Genomic DNA, 10,718 nt, shown 5'->3' on the forward strand with positions numbered 1-10,718 from the left:
TTGTAACTGTCCCTTTTAGTCCATCTCCTACTCTTTTTCCCAATTTCAATTTCTTGTTACATCTCAAGGTTGCTACCTTGCAGCATCCAACATGAACCCCAGATGCACTCCTCTCTCAAGAAGTAATATTTGCAAAATCTTACGTCTATGTTTCAAGGACCTCAAGCCTTTAATGTCAGAGTTCTTGCTGTGCTTCACAGCCTTGCATCAAAATTACAGGTACAGGGAGAGCAGCAAGTGAGTATCTTTAAACATGAATTGTGCATTAATTTCTCTTGCCAACCCTTTTTACAACACAGAAGGGATGTGTTCTGCAGTTGTTTGGGGTGAGGTTGGGGGCATTGAAACTCCAGTCAGACTTGCTTTCATTCTTCTTTAATAGAGATCCAGTAGCTGCTTGCTATTGTAAGGCTCTGGCTTGGTGTGTCACATCTCTGTTCAGAAGCTGGCTCCTATAGACACTAACTCAGATGGTAGAGACCTGTGCTTTAGGTTTTAAAGGTTTTTAGTTAATCACCTGCTGGTAACACATGGTGGGAAGTCATTGTGCTAATTAACTGCTGAGTTTGATGATACTTTTCCACTTGCTATTGCAGGATGTGCTCCCACCTGCATGAGCCAGTGGTTCACAGAGATGATACATAGCCAAGCAGCATGAAGAGGGAGGGAAGGCTGCAAACTTTGTCAGATCCTCCTTGATCTGGCAGCAACTGTCAGTTGTTAACTGTTGGCAACATAGCAGACAGTGCAGTGCTGCCTATGTAGCAGTGTGATTCAGCATCTTCTGTTCTTATGAGATTACTGGCTTAATACCTTGCAATCCTGAATGTGAACCTTCCTTAAAACAGTCCCATTGCCATGAGGAGGATTTGCCAGGAAAGCTGATAAAAGTCATGATTTAAACACACTTGACCTTAACAGTAATAACAGAGAACACTAAGAAACTTATGTTTTGGAATGGCAGTTTCTAACACTCTTTATTCATCAAGTTTAAACCTATGGAGAAGCAAAGATCGACTTAGTAACCTTGATTAGTTATTGTGAAAGGGTCAGCTTTGTAGGAACAGTCTGAGGTGTGTTCCTTGGTCAGGATCCCTCTGTTCTTTATTCTAACAATCTTTTGGGTGAGGGTTGGCCAGCTGAAGGTGGCAAATGCCATACTGCTATGCCACTTTCCTGTGCACAAGCCTAGTTTCTGCTGCAGTACAGACAAAGGTTCATTTTTCTTTATGACTGCCATTTCAGAAATCCTGAGGGCATTTGGCTGGCATTGAGACTAACCTAGCTGTTCCACAAGAGGGAGCAACCTGCAGCAGAATCTCTCTTTATTTATTTAATAAAAACCTCAGAGTTACAGTTATTGGAAGGTCTGCGTTTGAAGACTGTAGTCTTCAAACACTCTCTTCGTGACATTTCCTCTGCACTCTCTGGACTCCAAGGGTTGGGATTTCAAGTAAGTGTAAATTGATGTGACTCTGTTTTGCTTTCCATCAGGAGAAAAGCACTGAAAAGAGTGTTTTAATTAGAATTTGACCATCAGTATTTGCTTCCCCAAACAAAACCTGTCGGGCTGTAGCTGGAACAGAACAGTAACCGGTGTTTTGTGAGATCAGTGAAATAAAGTCATTGGGATTCCTGTACTGACTGACCAAATGTCTGAGTGGTCCAGATGTGAGGCAGTGGGTGCAGGGCAGAAGGTGTTCTGCATGGAATTTGGGCTGCTTCAATTTTCCCATTTGTGCTTGTGGAATAAGTTAGGTTCATTCTTATTAGTCCTCTTCCCTCCTTGTGTGGCAAATAACTTTCTGAGGCCAAAAGATGTTCTCTGGAGCAGCTGCTCTCTTTGAACTTTGCTTGACAAAGTACTTTTATCACTGGCAAAGTATTTCATCAAACTATCCATGGCTTCAAACCATGAAAAGCTGCAGGCTGCAACATTGCCTACTTCAGTTGTTTTTTTTAATGTGTAAACCCTGTTTTCATCTCTTCAGTCATTGGAAGATAGCTAGAGGGCTGCTAGGCTCATGCAGCTTCATCCTAGACAATTCAGCCATCTTAAAGGTTTCTGTTAACAGCAGCTTCAGGACACACATGTGCACACAGCAGCAGAGACTGGCCTGTTTCCAGGAACTGGACTTGTCCTGCATGAGTGGGGTTTGAGTGGAGATTCCTCTGCCAAGATTGCCTGTGATCTAGGTGGAGAACTTTGTGTCATGCACTGCTTATGGATGGGAGTGTCACCACTAGCTCTTGACTGCAAAGAGTTTTCTTTTTGCATCATGATTGGAAGGCCTTATTGATGCACAGAGGGCATTGGCAAGAGCTTCCTTTTTATCTCTCCCTCCTTCCTTCTGCTTTTTCAAGGATGCCCATTGTACAGGACACGTCTCTGCTTCCCCTCCAGTTTTTAGGCTGTTCATCCATTTCTTATGGGTACCTGAACAAGGAGCAGGACATGACACCTCATAGTATCTTGAGTGAATGCACTGAGAGCAAAACCAGAAACTTGTGGAAAGGTAACCAAGTGCATTATTTGATGGTAAACAAAGGTGTTCTTTGGCAGTTCCATCCTGTCCTTTCTCTATCTCTCAGAGAGTTGTTTTCAAGGGATGTGAGAGTGAACCAGCTGTCAGCATGGAAACACATGAAATTCTGAATACCTGAAATTCTCCATGGCCACACTTAGCAGCTTCCTTTCCAGAGGCCATGCACTCTGCACACCAGTTCCATTATAACTGTTTCCTTCTCTCAGGATCCTGCTGACAAAGTGAAAATCTCCTTAGCAGTGCCCTGTGCCCCTGCCAGCTGGGGAATGTAGGTAAGATTGCTTTTTCTCCCCTTTGCAGCAAGTGACCACCCATGTTGGCAAGTGTGTGTCATGAACACAAGATTGCCAAGTTTAGAACATCATAAAGTTCTTTCCTGCTGGGAAAGGAAGACTGAGGATATGAACACCACCTCCATAGCACACTTACTTTTTTCAAGGGGCTGTGGAACGCAAGCAGATAGGACTGAAAATTGTCTTTTGTTGTCTTTAAAGTACTAAGACCTTAGTGGAATGTCTTGGTTATGAGTTGCTTTACTTTTTTAACTCCCTTATGTTTACTTGAATGTCAAGGGCTACGATTATCACACTTAATATCTGAGGTAAGGGACATACTAGCACAGAAACACTCCTGCTGAATTTGCAGTTGCCAAGTAAGTTTATTGTATTCTCCCTCTTTGGAGAGCTTGCCCCTGACTGAGCAAGAGTTTGGAGCAGCAGTGAGAGGGGTTCTTTTGTAATTCTCTCATGTATTCTGAACCTTTCTTACTAATCCTCTGTGTGTGTGTGTGTGTGTGCTTCTGTCCCTGAACTGAATGTCTTCTAACTAAGGTGTAATTACTGCACCAGTGAGTGTGGATGTGAGAACGTTCCCTGGATCTGTAAATGTATTTTGCATAGGAGATCATGGAACATGAGGTAGAGTTTGGAATTTAATTTTGTAATAAATGCCTCTTTTTCAAACATTCTCTTTACATTTAGATCTTGGAGTGTGATTTCCACCCCCCCCTCCCCTTTTCTCTCTCCCTCGCACACATCCTGGAAGTAGCAGCATGAACTTGAAACGGACTCATTGGAGAGCTTGATCTAGGACAATGGGGATCTACATTAGCTTTTAGCACAAAAATGTTGCTGGACTGCAATTTTAGGAGGTCAGGTTTTACTGCAGTCCTGATAAGCACAGCAGAAAGCAAAACTGATCCATCTGGATGGGAATAGTGATGAAGCAGATTTATTTCTCCATGTTAACGATATGTCAAATTGTGATACGTAAAATATGTGAAGATTTAATGGGTATATTCATCAGGCTTCTGGTGTGTTGCCTGTGAACTCTTCATTTGACAGATCAAACACTTTATTCAGGAGCTCAGTGTTTCTCCAGAAGTCGTTCTTATGTTGGATGTGTCGTGTCCATAATATCAGAGCAATGAACAGGTCTGTACAAATGAGGCCCTGACTGTAAAGTGAATGTGGAATCTGTAGTGATGCTGGGACATGGTACATCAGAATCTGGCTCTGTGGCAGGCTGTAGTGATGGGGCAGCACAAACTTTTGAGTACAGTGTTAACAAGGGGGTTGCCATCCTTGGTGTGGAACTAGGTGGGGAAGAAACAAATACAGCTGCCTTCTTTGGGGCTACACAGCAATGTCCAGATCTGTGCTGGAGGAGGGCCAACCAGTGTGTTAGACGTGTTCCAAGGGATGCTAAAGTAAAGCCAGGATAGCTAGAAACTGGGCTATGGCTTGCACAAGATGATATAATAGTCTAATAGATGGTTACTGAAAAGCCTACTGACATCTTGTATTACAGAATACATCTGGCTGGAGGAGACCTCAAAGATCATCCAGTCCAACCCTCAACCCAGCACTGAAGGGTCAACACTAAGCCATGCCCCTAAGCGTTAGATCCACACAGCACTTGAACCCCTCCAGGGATGGTGACTCCACCACTGCCCTGGGCAGACCATTCCGGTGTTTGATAACCTTTTCAGTGAAGAAATATTTCCTAATATCCAGCTAAACCTGCCCTAGCAGGGCTTGCAACCATTTCCTCTAGTCATGTCTCTTGTCATCAAGGAGAAGAGGCTGGCCCCCTCCTGAATGGCTACTTTGCCTCAGTATTTGTCAGTGACACTAGCTGCTGCATGAGAATTCAGCCCTGGAACTGGAAGACCGGGATGGGGAGCAGAGAGCAGCTCCCACAATCCAGTAGGAAGTGATCAATGACCTATTGTGTCACTTGGATGTGCACAAGTCTGTGGGACCGGATGGGATCCACCTGATGAGCTCACCAAGCCACTCGCCATTATTTGTCCACAGTCCTGGCTAACTGGGGAGGTGCCACCTGACTGGAGATTGGCAAATGTGATGCCCATCTACAAGAAGGGCTGGAAGGACGACCCAGGGAACTACAAGCCTTTCAGTCTGACTTTGGTGTCAGGAAAGGCCATGGGCAGATCATCCTGAGTACTACCACAAGACAACCAGGTGATCAGGCCCAGTCAGCATGGGTTTTTTTGAAAGCAGGTCCTGCCTGGCTAATCTGATCTCCTTCTACAATAAGGTGACCTGCCCAGGGGCTGAGGAAAGGGCTGTGGATATTGCCTGACTGTAAAGCCTTTGACACTGCCTCCCACAGCATCCTCCCTCAGAAACTCTTCAGAAAGTGTAAGCGGATGTTTGGCTGTTGTCTGATCAGGGCTGTCATTCTGGAAGGAAGGACTGCTGATACAGAAACTGTGCTAGAGTGTAGGGAGACAAATGTGAAGAAAAGGCAGGAAGTACTTCTCAGAAAATACCAGATAATATCTGAAGTAAAACTTCTCACCACCCTCCAAAGGAAGAATGGCTGCTTTCTGCAGGCAAGTGTGCTTAGGTGGGTGGACACTGGTGACTGATGCCTTTTGTATTCGATTTGAACCTGACAGGTTTCTAGACACCTGAATTCCAGCCATCAGCCCATTATATGTTCCTCAACAAGAATAAGGCTTTTTTATAACCCACTTTTTCAATATAGATTTTGTGCTCTGGCTTCAAGCTGCTGCTTAGTGGTTTTTTTGCTAACCAGACAGAAACTTTCAGTGCAAGTTGCTTTCTCTGGCCACAAATCTCCTGTGCTGCTTCACTCATTTTCATTGGTTTTCCAAAGTGTACAGTGTCATCCAGTATAAGTCTCCCCAGCTCCATAGGCTGAAATAAATCTTCATTGCTTCCTGGTTTTAATCCAAGGGTTGTGGTTGTCTCACACTGTGGAGTTGTTTTCTGATACACCCTCTTTAACTCTGTAGCTCTGGCCCATGTATAATGCATGCTCTGGAAACAGAAGGTTTGTGCTTTATCTGAATGGTCACAGTCTACCAAGTGTTAGGGTTGCTGTAAATTGTTTTGTCCATATTTACTATTCTTGCAGTCATTGTTTTATCTCCACATTTCATCCAAAGCTAGTCATCCTGCTGTCTGCCAGCTGCCATCCTTGCAGATGACAAAAGACAGTTTTCAGGTTTCACTCGATATGATCTTGGTTTTCACCAGGTGTTTTAGGATGAGGTACTTCATGGAATCATAGAATGGTCTGGGTTGGAAGGGACCTCTGAAAGTCATCTAGTTCAACCCCCTCTGCAGTCAGCAGGGGCATCCTCAACTAGGTCAGGTTGCCCAGAGCCCTGTCAAACCTCTCCTTGAATATCTCCAGGGGTGGGCCCTCAAATACCTCCCTGGGCAACCTGTTCCAGTGTTCCACTACCCTGATGGTGAAGAACTTGTTCCTAACATCCAATCTAAATCTACTCTTCTCAAGTTTGAAACCATTGCCCCTCATCCTGTCACTACAGACCTTTGTAAACAGTCCTTTTCCAGCCTTCCTGTAGGTCCCTTTCAGGTACTAGAAGGTCATTAGGTCTCCCCAGAGCCTTCTCCAGGCTGAACAGCCCCAGCTCCCTCAGCCTGTCTTTGTGGCAGAGGCGCTTCAACCCCCTTATCATTTTTGTAGCCCTCCTCTGGACCCACTCTGTCAGGTCCATGTCCTTCCTGTATTGAGGGCTCCAGAGCTGGGAATCCCTGGGCTTCTTCACTGACCAGAAAGGAGTTTAGATTATTCACCCATAAGAAGGCATCTCTGTTGGGTCAGCTGAGTCCCACCCTACCTGCTGATCCCTTGGAATGCTTTAGAGGCAACTCTCTGTGAAGTAGGGAGGGTTGGTTGAAATGAGAATGTGAACGTGCAGAAGGTGGTACATCTTTATTTAAGATATGTGAACTGTGTGAGAACAGCCAGATAAAGCCAGTGCAGCTGTAGAAAATGAATTTAAACAACTTGATAACTTTTCAGGCAAAATCCCACTGGAACCAAGTCTGAGGAGCAATATTTAAATAAAGGTCAACAAGAGCACAAGCACTAATTATCCCAGTGCAAAGCAAGACCAGGAAGAGCCAAAGATGAGAAGATGAGTAACAAGTTAATTAGCTGACTTCAAATGCAAGAGAGAGAGAAATCAAGAGAGAGAACTCAAATTACTAAGGACTGCTATAAAAGAGTCCTAGAGAAGGGGAAAGCAAAAAGGCTGGCTCACAAAATGAAGATTTAATGAGGAGTATCAAAAGGTAATTGAAAGCTGTCAGGACATAGGTAGTAAGAGATGGATCAAGAATTAGACCACTACTTGGCAAAGACAGAAAGGCATGAACTGATGGATTGGTGTATACATCTGAAATGCTTCAATAATAAACTCCCTGCTGGGTTTTTTATTATTTCCTTTGTGTTGCCAGGCATGTTAGCTACAGAGCCATGTTGAGCTACCAAGGCTGGAGAGCTTTGGGACCACATAGAATCAGAGAATTGTTAGGGTTGGAAGGGACCTCAAGGCTCATCCAGTTCCAACCCCCCCTGCCATGGGCAGGGACACTTCACACTAGATCAGGTTGCTCAGAGCCACATCCCGCCTGGCCTTAAAAACCTCCAGGGATGAGGCTTCCACCACCACCTCCCCGAGCAACCTGTTCCAGTGTCTCACCACCCTCATGGGGAAGAATTTCTTCCTAACATCCAATATGAATCTACTCATTTCTAGTTTTGTTTCATTCCCCCTAGTCCTATAATTACCTGACACCCTAAGAAGTCTCTCACCAGCTTTCTGCTTACATCCCACCAGCTTGGAGTGCACACACCTCTGTGGTTCTGTCTTATGATCAAGGTCAGCTTGCATTTCAAGGCTCACACCAGAGGTTGACTTTCTGAACTTGGTAGAGTGACTTGCAAAAGGGAGAGGTTGCTCCTTGGAAGGTAAAGTAGGTGTAGCAACTGGTGGATTATCACTGTGCTAGAGAGCCCAAAGTGAATAAAAACTGAGCTAAGGTCTGAGCATCTGTGACTGCCAGACCTGGTCCAGGAGCCTCTTAAGTCAAGAACACTCAGGCTACAGCTCTCTGTATAGTCCCCTTTGGCTCCTTTCCTTGCTTCATGCACTGTCAGCCTTGGATTGTTTTCAGCTGCCTGTACAAACTTTCCCAAGCTGGCTCTGGGAGATCCAAGATGAACCTGGGGATGTCTAGTAGCAAATAGGAATCAAAAGGCATATTTTCATTTTATTTTGTTGTTGGATCCTCTTCTACACATTGTTCCTCCTCCCTCTGCCTATCCCTCTCTCCTTAGCCCAAATGCTCAAGGTCGGCACTGCTGCCCTGCTCTCCCTGCGGGCACAAGTGGCAGCCAGCAAGCTCTGCAGCTGTTGCCTTCATCATTTTATAGGCAAGATTATTCCCTCCTGCATCTCTTCTGCTTCTTGTTATGCAACTGTATTTCATGATTTGCTTTGGCACATGTCCTGAGGAGGTAGCTTGAGAAGAGTGATGGGAAGGTTGCATGACTCCTGCTTCTACCTGAAGATGGAGACAGAAGTTTGGGAAAGAGAGAAACCAATGTGGTCTGTTGTTTTGAGACTAGGGGCAAGGGGAAAGAAAGGGGATTAGCTAAGACCAAGGAGTCCATATCTAAGGTGAGCAAGGAGCCTGAAGCAGCTAGATCAGAGTGACATTATTCATAAAGAGTCACAGATGTGGAATTGGAAATGAGCAGGAGTCCAAAGGGGAATTTGGGTTTATTGGTACAATAGCTGAGCTGCAAACTGACGGTGCCACAGCAGTGTGTGCAAACCAGTCATCCCTGGGCCAGGCTGATGTGGTGTCTCTGTCAAGTGAGGGCTGATCTCTAAGCACCCTGAACCCCAGGTGCAGGGTTAGGGGGCTCTTGTTTGCAAGCTTATTCCTAGTTATGTCACACTGTTCTATGAGCTTGGGCAAGTTTCTTTCCCTGTGGGTAAACTGAGACACTGAACAATTAAAGCTGACACTTAGCAAGAGGAGTTATGAGTGTTGGTATCAGAACTTGAAGGGACTGCAGATTACAACAGCAAGATCCAGTGCAAACTAAAAATATGTGTGCTTCCAAAGCACAAAAGAGCTTTGATATCCTCTTTGCAAGTCAGTTGGTTTCTCCAAATGGCCTACATGTGCTTTTGGAGCAGTCTGTGTTGCTGACCTGATGTTGCATCACTCATGAGAGCTCCAAGAACAGTCATGTAGAAATCCAAGAATATCTCCAAAAAGAGCAGAGCTGCTGGGCTAGGTAAGTAAGGGAGCTGGGGACCGCTGAAGGAAACCCTCACACCAGGGAACCATCTGCAGTGCTCAGTCTCTTGATGCATTCTTGGAGCTTCCTCATGCTTGAATGCTCACAAAACACTTCAACAAGAAGGGAGGTTTGCCTGCTTGTCTTTTGTTGTGCTCTATATCCCCTCTGGACTCAGCTTGAACTGTCTTCACATCACTGCTGTGGCAGCAGGAGGAACTCCTTTGACAGCCACGTAACTCTGAAGGAGAAGCTGCTTTGCACATATGGTGGTGGTTCAGATGTTTCTGACCCCTGAGCTCTCCCTCTCTTCCAGTTTAAGTCCAAGAAGGAAGGATGTTGACTTGCTGGAACGAGTCCAGAGAAGAGCAACAAAGTTGGTGAGGGGTTTGGAACACAAGCCCTACGAGGAGAGGCTGAGGGAGCTGGGGTTGCTTAGCCTGGAGAAGAGGAGACTCAGGGGTGACCTTATTACTCTCTACAACTACCTGAAGGGAGGTTGTAGAGAGATGGATGTTGGTCTCTTCTCCCAGGCAGCCAGTACCAGAACAAGAGGACACAGTCTCAGGCTGCGCCACGGGAGGTTCAGGCTGGATGTTAGGAAAAAGTTCTATACAGAAAGAGTGATTGCCCATTGGAATGGGCTGCCTGGGGAGGTGGTGGAGTCGCCATCACTGGAGGTTTTCAGGAGGAGACTTGACGGGGTGCTTGGTGCCGTGGGTTAGTTGTTTGGGTGGTGTTTGATTGGTTGATGGGTTGGACGCGGTGATCTTGAAGGTCTCTTCCAACCTGGTTTATTCTATATATGTATTCTATGTATGTATTCATTATAGCTCTCTGCTCCTGTGCTGGAAGATCTGTACTGTCATGGGGGAAAAAACCCTGCTAGTTTTATTAAGAGACAATCCCTTTTATTAAGGGGTAGTTTATTACCTGGCACTGGTGATGTACCAGTGGCAGCATGCAGTAAAGGAATGGATTCACTGTTTAGAGGGGCAGGAAGGTGGAAAACTTCTCCTGAATGTGCCCCTACCCTGTCCAAAAAGAGTTGTTATTAGTATCAGGGAAAGAATTAACTCTGGACCCTTGGATTATGCTGTCATAATAGTGTGGAGTTTGGGTGGGCAGCAGGGGTATGGTCAGGATATTGTCCCTTTGGTCAGCTGGGGCACCTGTATGTTCAGATTCACAGATTGCTTCAGGTTGGAAGAGACCCTCAAAGGTTGTCTTGTCCAACTCACATGCAGTGAGCATGGATCTCCAACTAGACCAGGCTGCCTAAGGCCACATCAAGTCTAATCTTCAATATCTCCAGGGCCAGGACCTCAACCACATCCCTGGGCAGCCTGTTCTGCTATTTTGCCACTCTCATTGTAAATTGCTTCCTTATGTCCAACTTAAATCTACCCTGCTCCAGTTTAAAACTGTTGTCCCTTATCCTATTGCTACAAGCCCTTCTAAACAGCACTGCCCCAGCCTTCTGGTAGGTCCCCCTTCAGGTGCTGAAATGCAGCTTTATAGCTGGGTCTCCCCAGGCCCTTCTCTTCTGCA

Source organism: Dryobates pubescens, chromosome 5 (assembly GCF_014839835.1).
Source record: "Dryobates pubescens isolate bDryPub1 chromosome 5, bDryPub1.pri, whole genome shotgun sequence".
In the NCBI taxonomy this organism is placed as follows: Eukaryota; Metazoa; Chordata; class Aves; order Piciformes; family Picidae; genus Dryobates; species Dryobates pubescens.